Genomic DNA, 15,990 nt, shown 5'->3' with positions numbered 1-15,990 from the left:
ACACACACACACACACACACACACACACACACACACACACACACAGACACCAAAAGCAAAACCACTTCAAAGTACAGCTAACATCTGTAGAAAGAGCCTAAATGTCCACTGACGGGTGGACATGTACAGAAAGGGTGATGTACGCATATGGGTCAATACTATGAAACCATGGAAAGTGAGGAACTCCTGGCCACGTGCGACAGCAGGGATGAACCATGAAAGCATCCCGCTCCGCAAAACGACCAAATCGTGGTGGAGCAACTACCGTAGCAACTGCCTCCTTCCAAAAAGTACTTCCAGTTTATTCCTGCCGATTTTCTGCCTGCTCACTCTGTGAACACGAAAGCATGAGTTGACACTGTCAGCTGAAATGCGCATCTGTTTTGGCGTCTGGTTCTTGCGGTGGGCTAGTGCACTCAGAGTTCTGACTGTCATGACATGGCTTGATTCACTGGCCCTTACTGACTGCGAGAAGTCCTTTGATTCCTTCTTATCCCAGTCTCTCACCACTTCCTCTCGCATGAGAGCCACAATCCCCAACATGTGCTGGTACACACACACACACACACACACACACACACACACACACACACACCTGTAATAACCAACACTGGATTCCCCAGTCCTGGGACAATCACTCTTTGCCAGGTGTCTTTCGCCTTGCTGTTCTGTTCTTAGACTATCCATCTTCTGCTGTCTCCTTTACCAACTGGGACCTTCGGCTCTAGATCTATTACAGTAGCTTTTTCCTCTGAATTCCCCTCTCTCTAGATCTCCCACTGCACTATATTCTCCAAGAACACAGGGGCTGAGCTCCTCAGTCTTCTCCCCATCACTGCTAAGCTGAGTCATCTCAGCTTATTCAGAGAAAGGGTTACAGGGCAGGACGAAGAAGCCAATGAAAAAGTCAGGAGTCTCCTTCCGGCATGCCGACTCTCAGCCCACTGCAGTGGGCATGGCTTCTTCAAGCACGTGCTTCATCACCCCAATGCCAGTGGGACACTGTAGGACCTACACTCAAAAGATATCGGTTGCTTCCGTCATGCTGTGATATTTTTTTTTCTCATTTCTTAAGTGGATTAAGCAATATTCAAATCAAACTAATTCAGGAGAGCTAGATGGAGACCAGAGGAATTGACTTTTGTAAAGTGAGCAATGATACCCAACATGCCTACGTACATATCATTAAAACCTTGGTCCTGAACATCAATGTCAGATCCACTTAGCCAAAACCCCACTTAATGTCTTTCACCCATCAATGTTCTCCGTGTTAATGTGACTTCCTGTACTTGCAAGTTTACTTCGGGCACAGGAGAAGCCGCCAAATTACCTTTCGTTTTCTGAACTCCAGAAACTCTTGCTGAAAAAAAAAAAAAAAAAAAAAGTCATCGTCTGATACCAGTTTTCTGAGCAGCTTCTCAAGTGGTTGCTATACTTAAAACTCTCCATCCTCTTATTCAAATTTAAAAAAAAATTATGGCTTTTGAAAAAACACCAAAACATCATCAGATTTCCTTTAAAGTTAAAAAAAAAAAAAGCAAATTGTGTTTCTTAAACATTATAAATTACCAAGACTTACAACACAATTAAAAATCAAAAGTTACTGGCGACGTAGCTCAGTGATAGAGTACTTGCCCAGGAGGACCCTGGCTTACTACCCAGCCCAAGGCAGGGGTAGTAAGCATAACTTTACAGAAAAAATCTTTTCGAACCAGTAAGGGGCTTGGGGTGTGGTTCAATGGTAGAATACTAGCCTAGCATGTACAAGGTCCTGGGTTCAATTCCCCAACACTACAGAAAGCAGGGAAGTGGGGGAAGGGGAGGGAACAACGCCATAAATGCTGACGGAGTGACTGATATTGTTATATAGATGTAGCATATATACACATATCACACATTAAATGGAATGATAAATATATCACACACATATGCATATATCACTAAATATATATATTTATATAGAGAACATTCTCAGTGAATGTCGACAGCAATGCCATACTGATGAGGTATAGTATATACTCCTTGTTTAAAAAAAAAAAAGTGTACAGAGGACTGAAATGAGGCAGAAACAGACAACTGGTTCTTTTAAACCAATCTTAAGAGCCCAAAAGATTAGCAACTAAACTTACCAACTTTTTAAAAGATTGAAGTAATAACAAACAGGCCAACTGAAAATGATGAACCCTGAAATTCTTCACGTTTTAGCTCTCTTTAAGTTATTAGTCATAGATAACATTAACCAAATAGCTACTGTTTTCTAACAAGGAACTGTGAACAAGTATGAACAGACCACTGACTCCCACAGACATTAAGCAAAGAGGCCAGGACCAATCGGCTGTTCTTGTATCTAGTAGATGTGAGGCATCACACAGTGGATGTCCCCACCTCAGACTTCGAAAAGCTACTCACATCCTGGCAAAACATGTTGCGTGATAAACAGATCATAAGCAGAAACTTCCAGTGGCAGGCAGACACAAAACCCAGCTGGGCTTCCTTAGCCCGGATCCTGGTTTCAGCTGCAGGTTTTTTCCAGAAAGAACAGAAGTTGGATTTACTCAACATTCTGCAGAAGTCAGGGGTGTGGCTGTAACTCATTGCTAATGGGTTTTCCCTTAATTCTTGTAGCAACAGGACTTCAAGGGGCTACTGACAGAGAAAAGGTGAAATTAAGGTCACAGCCGGAGTCTACAGCATCAACGTAGAAACAGCTGTTGAGGACTGCCTAGTGGCAACAGGGGCAGCAATATTTTTTTTTTATTATCACTAAGGCAAAGTATGAATATTTCCCAGACTTGGAGCAGAGAGCCACAGGAACAGTTGAAGACTATCCGGTTTTACCCACTCTGCTATTAAATGCTGGTAATTTCATCCCTAAGTTACACCAATACACAAATCACACTGATGTAGACCAGTCTTGCTTCTTATTCGTTAGAAAGTGTGAATTCAGGGAGAAATTTTCATGAAAAATTCCTTGGGTTTTTTTTTTTTTTTTTTTTTTTTTTTTTTTTTTTTAAGCAGGGGTTGGACTAGAAGTTTGTAAGCCAGGCTGAGAAGCTTTTGCTAAGGCAGGGATCAATGGGAGTGTGCCTAATGAGTAATTGCATTCCTTCTTGGCTAGCCAGCAGCGTGGAAACGGAGCCCTGGTCTGCCCTGTGCACACCCAGCTCTCAAGGTCTGTTTCCACTTCTCCGGACCAGGCTAGTCTCGGAGGAACAGCTGTCTCCAAACCTTCTGTGCAGCCGGAAGCTTGTAGTTTGGGTTAGGAGCCCATTTTATGCCAGGGATTACAGGGAATTCGTCTCACCCTCTCTGAAGCCAGTTTGTAGCTGGGTGAGGAAACTGAGGCCAACTTGGCTCCCTGCTCACTCGGGAGCCTCAGCTTCTATCTTGCCCAGTGCTAGCACTAGGATGAGGACATGGCAAGCATCCTAAATACTCACTAGACGTGGAGTGAATTAATGAGACATGGCATGTGTTTCTTTCTGGCCAATTTCAAGCCTCATCCCTCAAGACAAGAGAGGAAACTGAGGCCCCAGAAGAAGTGACTTAGCAAAGGCCACAGGTCAGGTAGCAGACAGAAAAGAGCCTGGAAAAAAAAGAGTCTTTGAGTTTCTTCATGTTCCCAAATAGTAATGCTATCCGAAGCCTCTCTACCTCCGCGTCCAAGGTCCCCAAATTCTGAGCGGAAAAAGCCTAGGGGCTCCCATCCCCAATCGCTTTCCGGTCAGCAGCTCCAGGCAGGGCAGGGCAGGGCAGGGCAGGGCAGAGCAGGGCAACCCCACCCTCCCGCCAGCTGCAAGGCATAGTGCCAGGCGCACATTGACTGTTCCCAGGCACTCCCTCGACACAGCCCCTGCGCCTGTCTGCCAACTGCCAAGGGCAAGCAGGGGTACAAACCTCGGGGCGGGGCTTTGTCATTACCACGCCCTCCGGGGCTCGCCCCAGGAGCACTTTGAGACCCTCCCCTCCCCTCCTGATCCAGATCCAGCAAAGCGGGCTCCTGTGTGGGCTGTAAGGATTTGAGGAAGTACGTGGGTGCGGTCTAGGCGGTAGCGGTAGCGTAGGCAGCCAGCTCTGGTGAAAAGGAGAGGGTGTCTAGGTCGGCTACATTAGAAGAGGGCGTTTCTGCAGAAAAGGAAGTAGGTGTCAAAAGCTGCACACACATTGCCCCGTGGGAGGCTTGTGAGGGAAGTCGTCAGGACCTGCTGCAGCCTCCCACTTTATGGCTGCATGAACAACACTCTCAAGTCTGGGATATCGTAATTCCTGTGACTTCTCAACGCTGGGCAGGCAGTAACCATGGGCATCCATTGTGCATGGGTCACCCATCCAAGCTTCCTGTGAGCCTCGTAGGTCATTTTGCCTCGTAGGCCAGGCCCCTCCCCAGTAAGAACCCTTAATACTTCTCCCCTTACTTCAGCCTCACCTAAGGTACATTCCCGAAGCTTCCAGAAGCCTACAGACTGGCGTTGATTTATTCAAAATCCCTATCTTAGTCACATGTTGTATTCTTATCCCACAGACACTCAATAAAGCCCCTATCTTAAGAACAGAAAGTTTTTCCTGGTTTGGTTTTGACATGGTGTCATGTAATCCGGGATGATTTTGAACTTGCTAAGTCGCTGAGACTGACTTTACTCCTGATCCCTAGCCTCCAGCTCCCAAATGCAGAGTCCTGGGGATTACAGACATGGGTTACCGCACCCACCTTTTTTGTTTTTAACATTGCTTTGAACCCGGCCAAAGGCATTTAGTAAGGCGGGGCGTTCCTGGGAAAGGATTTAGAGGAACAAGTGTCCCACATTTATCTCATTTGGTAGCTTGAAGTTTTATTTGATTGTCAACTTCTGGATATATGGGTTCACGTACCCCAAAATTTCCTTTTCTTCCTCAAACAAACAGGAGATTAAAGCCAAGTCTTTTTCTTTTTCTTTTTATCCTGGACTCGATTTGTAGACCAGGCTGGCCTGAAACTCACAGATATCCTCCTGCCTCTGCCTTCCCAAATGCTGGGATTACAGGCGTGTGCAACTGTGCCTGGCTAAACCCAAGTCTTAAGGCCTTACAAACACTAGCAAAATACTCTGCACTGAGTATCTCCACCCCTCATTTTCTTCTCAATACTACAGAAGCTCTACAGGTCTGCCTTATTCTCAGTCCTGTCTTGTGTGACTAGTTTTACTGAACACCATTGTCAGAAGGTAGTGTCGGGGATGGGAAGATTGTAGAACAACCAGAACTGGACAGATTACAGAAAAGCCCTCGCTACCCAGGTCCTTCAGGTCCTTCTTTGCCACCTCTTGTATGCCCTCCCTCCCCGTCCAGAGGCTTCAGCACAGACTGACTGCAGGATGTGGGATCTGTAATCCCAGCATTTATGGAGGGAGGCTGGACTATCCATTGAAGGTCAGCCTGAGCTACAATAGCCTACATAGGTACAAACTCTTAGAACAAACAACTCAAAGAATATCTCTTCTTGATGTGTGTGAACTCTGGTATTCTGTTCTGTTTTGATTAAGGTTTGTTTGTTTTTCTCCCTCAGTAGACAAGACAAGAATGGCCTCAAACTCAATAGCCTTCTGCCTCAGTTTTCCAAGTGTGGGATTACAGGAATGCACATCACTGAAGTTTTGACAGCCTAGATGCATTACAAATGGGGTGGAAGTCAGCGTCAAAAAAAAAAAAAAAAAAGGAGGAAGACTGGTTTGGAAAGATTTTGAGGAGATCGGGGTAATACTTTACAAAAAGAATGAGGATTCCCCCTCCCAAAGAAAGCAGAATGGTAGCCAGTCACTTCAGAAGCTAAGGTCATGACCCCTGAGGGTGTCACTCAAGGCCACAGCTCAGTATTAAACAAACAGCACAGGCTAACCACCACCGAGAAGAACATAAAATGGGTAACTCATCCATCCAGCACCTGATTATAACCGATCCCTCCCACACCTCTTAAGCCTATATTTAGATTATCTAGAACAGGGCAGGATCTCATGGCACGTGCTCAGCTGCCATTCCCTTCAGCTATCATTTGAGCCAATTTCACGTGGCTAAAGGCAGTCCCAGGGTTAGAACCACTCTCTTGAGCCAGGTTTAGTGGCACATTTCTGTTATCGAAATACTTGGGTGACTGGAGTGGGAGAGTGGCAAGTTCTAGCCTACCCTAGGCTGCAGAGTGAGTTCCAGGCCAGCTTGTGTTCAAAGCTGGCCCTGCTGGGGGTGGGGTAAAGAAAACAAAACATTGGTTCTCAACCTTCCTAACACTGCGACCCTTTAAAACAGTTCTTCTAATTCATAGCTGTAATTTTGCTACCGTTATGAATCATAATCAATCTGTGTTTTTCAAATGTCTAAGGTGACCCCTGTGAAAGGGTCGGTCGACTCCCTCAACTGGGGTCATGACCCACAGGTTTGTGAACTTCTGAAACAAATGACCTTTTCTCTTGCAGAGCTTGGAACCTATAATTCAAGAATTCATGGGGCTGAGGCAGGATTGCCGTGAGTTTGAGGCTAGTCTGGGCTACACTGTGAGGTTATCTATGAGAGCAACAACAAAAAATACAATCATTCTCTCCGTATTCATGACCAACTGTTCTTCCTGTCTGTCTCCAATGTAGCCATCATCAGATTCTTGTCACCCTGTGGGGGCATGACACATGACTCATAGGGAGCCAGCACTACTTTCCTCACCCCTTGGCTTGGTCTGTGACTTTATTTGACCAATACGATGCAGTAAAAGTGACATTCAGGGACTGCATTGCTCTGGCTGTTGTGAGATCTGGCCACCTTGACTTCGAGTCCTTCTGGGAAGAAAGCCCAAATGCCTTTGCGAAGCCTGGGCTGCCATCAGGAGTGATAAGAATCATCACGTGGCCAGCAAAGGAGACCATATGGAAGAGCAGCAGACAAGAGATGGAAGGAAGTCTTCTGAAGCCACCTAGCAACACACTGGCCCAGTTCCTAACCCAGAGAATCACAAGAAATATGCAACTAAAGAGCCGTTACCCCCTCTGCCACTCCTCACTCATCTATCATGAAGTCAGGACATGGGGTTAGGAGTTTGAGAAAGAGTCTTGGTCAAACGCCTCCTTGTTTGTCTACAGCTCTTGCAACTAGACAACCGCTAGTAGATTCTACAACACTATAGTTTGTTCTTAGTACCCCCACGGGATCAGTGGCAGACACAAGTCCTTTAGATGTGATGGCAGATTGTTTGTGTGGAACCTGGATGGCTCCATCAGTAGGGCAGGTGCTTGCCACAAAAGCGTGGAGACCTGAATTCATTCCCTGGAACCCGCAACTCAACAAGTGGAGAGGGTGGCTAAAGAAGGGGCTGAGAAGTTTGAGAGCATGTGATGTTTTTGCAGAGGACCTGGCTTTGCTTCCAAGAACCTGGTGGCTCACAATCATCTATAACTCCAGATCTAGGGGATCGGATCTGACCTCCACAGGCTTTACATGGGCATGGTACATAGGCATACATATTGTCAGGTCCCAAAGGAAATGGGATAAATTGCTAACTTCGGTGCCTGTTAGTGTACCCAAGTGTCTTCTTGGCATCTAGGCTCAGTCAGTACCTGTGGGTACCTGTGGCTCCTCTCAGCACTTCTCATCCCTGCTTCCTGCTCTAAACTTCTCCAGCTCAGGAGCTTTGCTCCCCTTGACTAGCTTCTCTTTCCTATTTAACCCTGCCATTTTGGCAACATGTTCTCTTGGTTCTCTCTTGCCCTCCTGGCTCCTCTCTTGGTCTGCTTGACTCCTCTCACCTCCACCCACTCTTCCTCCCTTGCTTTCCCACTCTCTCTCTCTCCTCTCATGGCCAGGTCCAGTCTGGGCTCTTCCAAATGCCTTCGGTAGTACTCTCCCTCTGCAGGAAGTCTCTGTTGGGAGAAGTCTCAGGATCTAAACATCATGGGGAGGAGGAAGCTGCAGTTGCTAGCGTTTGCCAATCCTGCCGGCATTTATTCGAATTAGGACCAGAAGAAGGCCCTGCCACACCCATGGGCTTTGGTTTTCAACATGGCCATACCTACGACAACAATATACAATCATGCAGGACTTCCTCTGCTAAACTCCAGGCTCAATTACAAATGTTGTCACTCAAAAAGGAACAACTGAGGAAGACAGGCAGCAATGACCACATGTGCGTGCACGAGACACACACACACACACACACACACACACACCACAAACAAACAAGTCAAAAAGCAAGCAAGAGAATTATATAAACACCAAGTATACAGTAGTTAACATTTTTTTATTTGAGAAAGAGTAACAACAAAAATCCACACGAGTTCAGCCCAGACACATCCTTCCCAGGTATTTTTCACGTGACCTTGGTTGAATCAAGGCCCTCAGAATGCACCGATATTGAGGGTACACTCATTTCTCTTATTTTCCCCAACTGCTTTGCAGTTTGGGCCAGGCTCCAGGGAGACAGGTGGCCGTGTCCTCCACACAGCATCAGCTGGGGCTGGCTCAAAGGCTGGAGGGTGGAATAATTTGAAGGCTGGCTGTCTCATGTCTGGAGGTTGGTAGTGGGAAGAAGACTAAAAGAGGTGGGGCTAGGATGCCTGAGCTCCTGAGGCATCTATGGAGCTTTCTATAGGATATTTCCAGCCTGGTGACTTCTGGCTGGCTGACCCTTTTAACATGTCATCAAGGGCTCCTGCGAAAGCAATTCCTAGTAGAAACGACATCGATTGCTATGACTTCCACTTTGCCCATCATCAGATCTCCTTTCTGCCCTGTCACTGGTCACCTCTTAAAGGAGGAGGACCAATTCATATGGTAGGACTGTGGAGGGGCTGGATTGGATCTACTGTATTTGCAAAGCAAAAGCCTTTTTTACCCAGGTTCCAAACTCTATGTGTGAATTTCACGTGAGGTATGAGAAACTTGTTAAGAAGAGCTGGAGAGATAGCTCACCAGGTAATAGTGCTTGCCCTGCAAGCCCCCAAACCTGAGTTTGATCCCCAAACCATGATGGAAGGAAAGAACCAATTTCCAAAAGTTGTCCTCTGGCCTCCTTGCAAGCATGTAAGTATGCATTCACATGTACTCATGACAGGAGGGATGAGGAGATACCTCAGTTGTAAAAGGTCTGGGATGCACAAAGCCCGAGTCTGGTCACCAGCATAGCCTACACCAGGTGTGACGGTGATCGTCTGTAATCTACTTGGGAAGTATTAGCAGGAGGATTAGGCAAAGTTTAAGGCTATTTATATAACAGCAGACTCTGTCTCAAGACAAACAAATCAAACATCAAATAGAAAAACGAATTGCAGGAGCCTTGACTGAAATAATAAAACCGCAGTTACCATCAAGCCCTTGGAAGTGTGAACTCAGCTCCCTCCAAGTCCTTTGGTTCAGGGCTCAGGTTCATTCTCCCTTTCCCCATTGAACTGAGTTAGAAATTCATATTTTCAGAGTGGGAAATATGAATATCATTACTGTCAATTTTGTACGCTCCTATTTCTTTAAAATGTGTGTGTGTGTGTGTGTGTGTGTGTGTGTGTGTGTGTTTTACTTAAATGCATGTCTGTGCACCATTTGTGTGTCTGGTCTTCGTGGAGGCCAGAAGAGAACACTGGGTCCCCTAGGACTGAGTTACAGACAGTTGTGATATACTGTGTGGGTGCTGGGCATCAAACCTAGGTACTCTGAAAGAACAGCCAGTACTCTTTTATTTGTTTGTTGGTTTTTGGTTTTTGAGACAGGGTTTCTCTGTAACCTTGGCTGTCCTGGTCTCTTTTTCTTGTTTTTTTGTTTGTTTGTTTGAGACTTTAAAAAAAATTATTTTTAAATTTATTACAGTTTTTCACTTTGTATCCCAGCTGTAGCCCCCTCCCTCAACCTCTCCCAATCTCTCCCTCCCTCCCTCATGTTCTTCTATCCCCTCTCTAAGTCCACTGATAGGGGAGGTCCTCTTCCCCTTCCATCTGACCCTAGCCTATCAGGTCTAATCACGACTGGCAGCATTGTCTTCCTCTATGGCCTGGTAAGGCTTCCCCTCCCTCATGGGGAGGTGATCAAAGAGCCAGCCACTGAGTTCATGTCAGAGACAACCCCTGTTCCCCTTACTAGGGTAGCCACTTGGACACTGAGCTGCCATGGGCTACATCTGAGCAGGGGTTCTAGGTTATCTCCATGCATGGTCCTTGTTTGGAGTATCAGTCTCAGAAAGGACCCCTGTGCCCAGATATTTTAGTTCTGTAGCTCTCCTTGTGGAGCTCTTGTCCCCTCCAGGTCTTGCTATCTCCCCCTTCTTTCATAAGATTCTTACACTCTGCTCAAAGTTTGGCTATGAGCTTGGACTCACTTTGTAGACCAGGCTGGCCTCAAACTCACCGTGATCCTCCTGCCTCTACCTCTCTGAGTGTTGGGATTAAAGGCATGTGCCACCACGCCTGGCACAGCCAGTGCTCTTAACAGTGGAGTCATCTCTCCAGCCCCACGCCCTCTCTTTAAGAAGGCTTCAAGTCATTGGAATGGTCGGTTCTTAGTGTTTTCCATCTATTGGGAGAAGGAAGACATGGGCATGTCATAACATGCTCATGGAGGTCTAAGGACTACTTGTAGGAGTTGATTCTCTTACTCTGTGTCTGGGGACTGAAGTCAGGTTTGGGAGGAGGCACCTCATCTACTGAGCCATCTTGATGGCCCCCTTCAAATAGTTTAAGTTTTACTTATTTAACCTTTATGTATATGTATGGCATGAGTATTTTTCATGTGTGCAGGTGTCCATGGAGACCAGAAGATGGCATCAGAGTCTCTGGAACTGGGGTTACAGGCCACTGTGATCAGCCTCACTTAGGTGCCGAGAACCAAACTCAGGTCCTCCAGATGAGCAGAAGCACTTGTAGCCACTAAGGCGTCTGGTCTCTCCAGCCCCTACCTGCTCCATGAATTTGTTCATTTTGTTTCTTTGTTTTAGAAACAGTGTGTCACCATATAGTGCTGGCTACCTTGGAACTCACTATATAAACCAAACGGACCTCTAACTCTGCTTTCTGAATGCTGGAATTAAAGGCTTATATTACCTCATCCCTCCAAAGAATAATTTGGGGAGACCAAAAAATTTTTTAAAAAGTAACATTGGCATTATTATAAAATTCCCCAGGCCACATGGGAATTGAAGAGGGGCTTCTACGCCTCCCTGGCATCCTTGTAGACATTTTGTAAGACAGCTGCTTAAAACACTTACAGGTAATAAAATACAGATAAAATTCAGTAAAAATGATTCATAATTAGGGCTGGAAATGTGGCTCAGCAAACAGAGAGCTTGCCTGGAGTACTCAAGGCCCTGGCTTTAGTCCCCAGGACTGCCTCAATCAGGATCAGTGGTGCACACCTGTGATCCCAGCGCTTCAGAGGTGGAATCAGGAGGGTTAGAAGTTCAAGGTCGTTCTCAACAACTTGCCTAGGCTACATGAGGGCCTCTCCCTAAAAGGAAAAAATTATATATTCTTTGAATATTATAATGCCTTTGTGAAGTATTTACCTGTGATCCAATCTCTAAATCTGACCCCACTCCTCGATTTATTATTTTTCTTTAGAATTAAGCTGCTTTCATCATGACCTATAGACATGATTTTATAATTCTTTCATGTTGGTTTTCCAAACTATCTTAGTCAATAAACTTTGAAGTCTGCCAAATAGCTATGAAACTGGGAACTTTGGGATGCACCGAATGTTTGCATTTTAATTTCTCTCCTCAACAATGTGACTTCAGAGATTTTCCAGCCAACTGACTCCTAACATTTCACGGATCAAAGTCAAATGTATCACTAACAAACCCATATGTGAATAAACATTTCTTTTATAAATTGAATTATCCCCTTTACAGTGTCTACTGGGAAATTCTCATTTTCATCATTTACCTTTCTCAAAGCTAAACACGATAATAGAATGAGGAGGGAGTCTGTTCCCAGATCCAACATTTTAACACTCCATTTTTAAAAGCAAAGGGTCGTTTTTCAAATGATTTGTCGCGGGGAGAGGGGAGGGAGGAGTGCTGAGGGGGAGCGGATTGATAGAAGAAAAAGAATGATAAAAGCATGGTGGGAGGAGGGAGCTTTAATGTAGAACAGGAGATATCATTGTTGAGTAGAAATGACAGAGCACACCTCTGTCACAAGCTGATGAGAAGTGTCAACACATCTGCCGACCAAATAAGGCAAGGGCCAGCTAGCACCCCACAGTTGGAAGGCTTCTGTGCCCTTCCTCAAAGCCACAGTAACTAAGGAAGCTGGGCTTTCAAAGCAAAATTTACAGGCTGCGCGCTCCCAGAAATGTACAGGGGACTACTTTTCCTTTTGAAATGAGAAAGTTTACCGGAACGAAGACCAAGGTATTCTCGCCACGTCTTCCTCAACCTGGCCTCAAAAATAGAGCAGCAGCGTGAAGAATGACTTGAGCCCTCCCTTTTGATATTCAGTTCCCTCCCTTCCCCCACCTCTGGCTCTCAGCTATTGGCGGTGCCTGTGACTATACAGGAAAGCCCACAGGACCACATGGAGTCAATTAGCCCCACCAGAGTGGCTCAGCTGGTGTTTCGGGTCTGGGTTTGCCCCTACCTTTTCAGAAAGATCCCAGGGAACTCACTGATTGCCTTTTCCAGTCCTGGCAGAAATACTGCAAGAGTCACTTGTCATTCCACTTAATCTCGGAGCACAATTTTCCCCTTTGGGGAAGTGATGATAATCCCACTTGCCCTGCTATTTCACACAAAAAGAGTCCGGACAATAGTCAGTGATGCTGTGAGACAATTCCCATGACTCAGCCCCCGTGAACGTACCACAGGCTTATTCGACAGATCCTAACGATAACGCTGTGAGACCACGACTGAGATCACGCAGAGGCTAAGAGGAGGACAACACCTTTCCCTCTCCGTACCTGACCTCGAACCACCAACCTAGCCCACCCTCAGTGTCACAGGTAGAAAACTGCTATTGGGAAAATGCTACATAAACGCCAGGTGCTATCGCCGCCATTGTAGGGTCAAGGCTGTGAAACTTGAAATTACATTCTGGAGCGGGAAGAAAACTTGGCTGCAAAGTGCTTGCATGAAACCCACTTAAAAACCTAGACAGTAGCGAGGCCCAGTGGCACACGCCTATAATTCCAGCACTCTGGGAGGCAGAGGCAGGTGGATCTCTGGGAGTTCCAGACTACAAAGGGACTCTGACAGCCAAGGCTACACAGAGAAACCCTGTCTCAGAAAAACCAAACCAAACAAAACCAACAACAAATATTCCCAGACAGCAGTAGTAGTATGTTACTGTAACCCAGCACTGGGAGGTGGGGATATAGAGAGAATAGTCCCTGACTGTCTCAACAAGTAAGTAAACAGATAGATAAATAAATAGTTAAACAAACAAACAAATGTGAGCTGACCGTGGTGGTGCATACCTTTAATCTCGGCATTTGGGAGACAAAGGCAAGCAGATGTCTATGAATTTGAGGCCAGCCTGTTCTATGTAACAAGTTCCAGGCCAGTCAGAGTTACGTGGTAAGACCCTGTCTCAAAAATGAGAGAGACAGAGACAGAGAGAGAGTCAAAGCATGACACAACCTTTGGTCTCTCCATGCACAGGCACCTACATGTATCTGTGTATGCATACAAATCCGAACCATCCCCCTGTACACACCACCTGCATACATTATATTCTGTGTTGATGTGCATCTGTCATTTTTTTTAAGTCTGTTTATTTTTGCAGACTTGGGGAAACAACATGTTTCTCCTATTTGTTCCAGTATTAGTAATAATCTGTGCTTATTGCAGAAAACAGAGAAAAGTTAACCTAAGGAAGAACAATCTAAAATTACACAGTCAAACAGAAAAGCATGTTGAATAAGCCCCGACCCCTATCTCCCACCCTAATGCTCTCCTGGAAGGAAAAAGAAGGCATTTTAGCACCAAGTGGTCAGAAGCAATGCTATTTGTTAATGGAGGGTCGGGATGACACACAGAGTACATCAAGCAGTCATAACTTTTCAGCTTTACACCAAAATAGTTTAGAGAATTAACCACTCAGCCACAAAATGCTAGGCAGAGCTAGGATTCCAAGTGTATCTTGAGCCTCTCAGTTTGCACTGGCTTTTCCTGCGCCGCACTGAACTCTGTCTTAGTTTCAACTTCACACATGACATGCACAACATTTTCCTGTTCATCTTCCTAGCAAAGTGTCCACCTACAGGGCCCCTCCTCAGATTTGGGGCCTGTGGTGAACCCTCTGTACTCCCTGATACTTGTACCTAAGCCTAGCCTTTCTCTCTGCCTCCCTGTCTCCCTCTTTGTACTATCACTGGCCGTTAACTCGGAAAAGAGAAAATTTCAGGGAAATAGTAAAAGGTTGAGGAAAAATACACCAGGCATCTGCAGAGTAACCCCAGTGACAGGTAAAGCCGTTCCGAAGGTTTTTCACAGAATTTCTCAACCCATCCCCTCATTTCTGCCCTTTATTCTTTCGCCACATCCAACTCTCTGGTTCCCAGCCAACGTACAGAAGGAGAGAAAAGAACTAATTTTAGTCTTTCAGGAAACTTGCCTATGCTGACAGTTCACAGTCTTTCTCTTTTTGAAATTCTGTGACCCGAATCATCTCTGACAGTTGCTGTACAGGCTTAAATATTACATCTAAGAGAAGATTAAACTTGTCGCCCAAACAAACTACTTAACTGCAAAAATAGGGACTGAGTCTTATTTCATTAAGCATAAAAGACACTTGATCAGCCCACCAAAAACAATAACACAGTCGCTGGAGAGGTGGCTTGCAAAGAAACTCGGGTAGGTTCCCAATACCCACAGCTCGCAACAGCCCAGCATTCTCATACCAGGAAAAGTGAGTCTGCAACTCCGGTACCAAGGAAACTGGTGCCTCTCCTGACCTCTGTGGGCCACCGCACACATGCAATGAACATACATTCAGGAACACACACATACACATAAGATTAAAACTTAAGAAACCCAGAATGTATGCAGTAAATACAAAAGGGGGGTTAAATGAACAATTGCATTCTTTTACCTACTAGTCAAGGGGTAATCTGATCTCATAGCATTCTATTTATTAGTTTGCTTATTCATCCATTTATTTATTTAAAGGGCATTTCAATAAACCTGGGCCCAGGAGACCTGCAGAGATTGATACTCCAACCAAGGACCATGCATGAAGATAACCTAGACCCCCTGCTCAGATGTAGCCCACGCAGCTTGGTCTCTACGTAGGTCACCTAGTAAGAAGAGCAGGGGCTGTCTCTGACATGGACTCTGATGCCAGTTCTTTGATCGCTTCCACCTGATAGGGAGGCCTAGCCAGCCCACAGAGGAAGAGGATGCAGGCAGTCCTGATGAGACTTGATAGGCTAAGGTCAGATAGTACGGGAGGAAAGGACAGCTCCACCTTTCTGAGGACTAGGGGAGGGAGACAAGAAAGAGAGAAGGAGGGAGGATGGGACCGAGAGGAGATGAGGGAGCAGGTTATAATCAGTGTAAAATGAATAAATTATAAAAAAGAATTTTTTTAAAAAAAAAGAAAAAAAAAGGCTTTTCAATTTTCATTTCTCACATACAGTTGATGAAGAAGCATTAAAAAGGAATCAGAGAGTCACACTGCTCGGGCAGTAAAATCAGCAAGCGATGAAAGCCATACCACAGGCCTTGACACTTATTTAAAAAATAGCTTTAATTGCTGCCTTTGCTGGAAAATGTTCACAACCTACTTTCACTCATCATGGGCTCAATGTCAGCACTTTCAACGCAGCCCCACCACGACTGCCTTGCTGCCACCACGTCTCCATTCGTCAACAAGGACCACCCATTTGTAACAGGACTTTATCGTTTTCAGTGGTGCAGGCAAGCCCAGCGAGATGCAATTATGAGCTGTCCGATTTGGGTGCTAGGAACTGAACTAGGCTCCTCTGCAAGAGCAGCAAGTGCTCTTAATCACTGAGCCATCCCTCCAACCCTGGCGTAAATTTTCTTTAAATGAAATT

The 15,990-nt window shown here is 45.6% G+C and overlaps 1 long non-coding RNA gene across 5 annotated transcripts in view; it reads right to left on the bottom strand.

Moving 5' to 3' along the window:
• LOC129692182 (uncharacterized) overlaps positions 1 to 15,990 on the bottom strand; it is an 81,687-nt gene that overhangs the window by 35,684 nt on the left and 30,013 nt on the right. For all 5 annotated transcript variants that reach the window (XR_008722654.1, XR_008722653.1, XR_008722656.1 and 2 more), the window contains exon 4: positions 1,331 to 1,360. This is a non-coding gene — a long non-coding RNA (uncharacterized LOC129692182). The remainder of the gene's footprint in view (positions 1 to 1,330; positions 1,361 to 15,990) is intronic.

The sequence above is a fragment of the Psammomys obesus genome, unplaced genomic scaffold (genome assembly GCF_907164565.1).
Source record: "Psammomys obesus unplaced genomic scaffold, mPsaObe1.curated_primary_1811, whole genome shotgun sequence".
NCBI classification, from domain to species: domain Eukaryota; kingdom Metazoa; phylum Chordata; class Mammalia; order Rodentia; family Muridae; genus Psammomys; species Psammomys obesus.
Note: the sequence above shows the minus strand (reverse complement) of the source record. Positions and strands in the feature narration are given on the sequence as shown.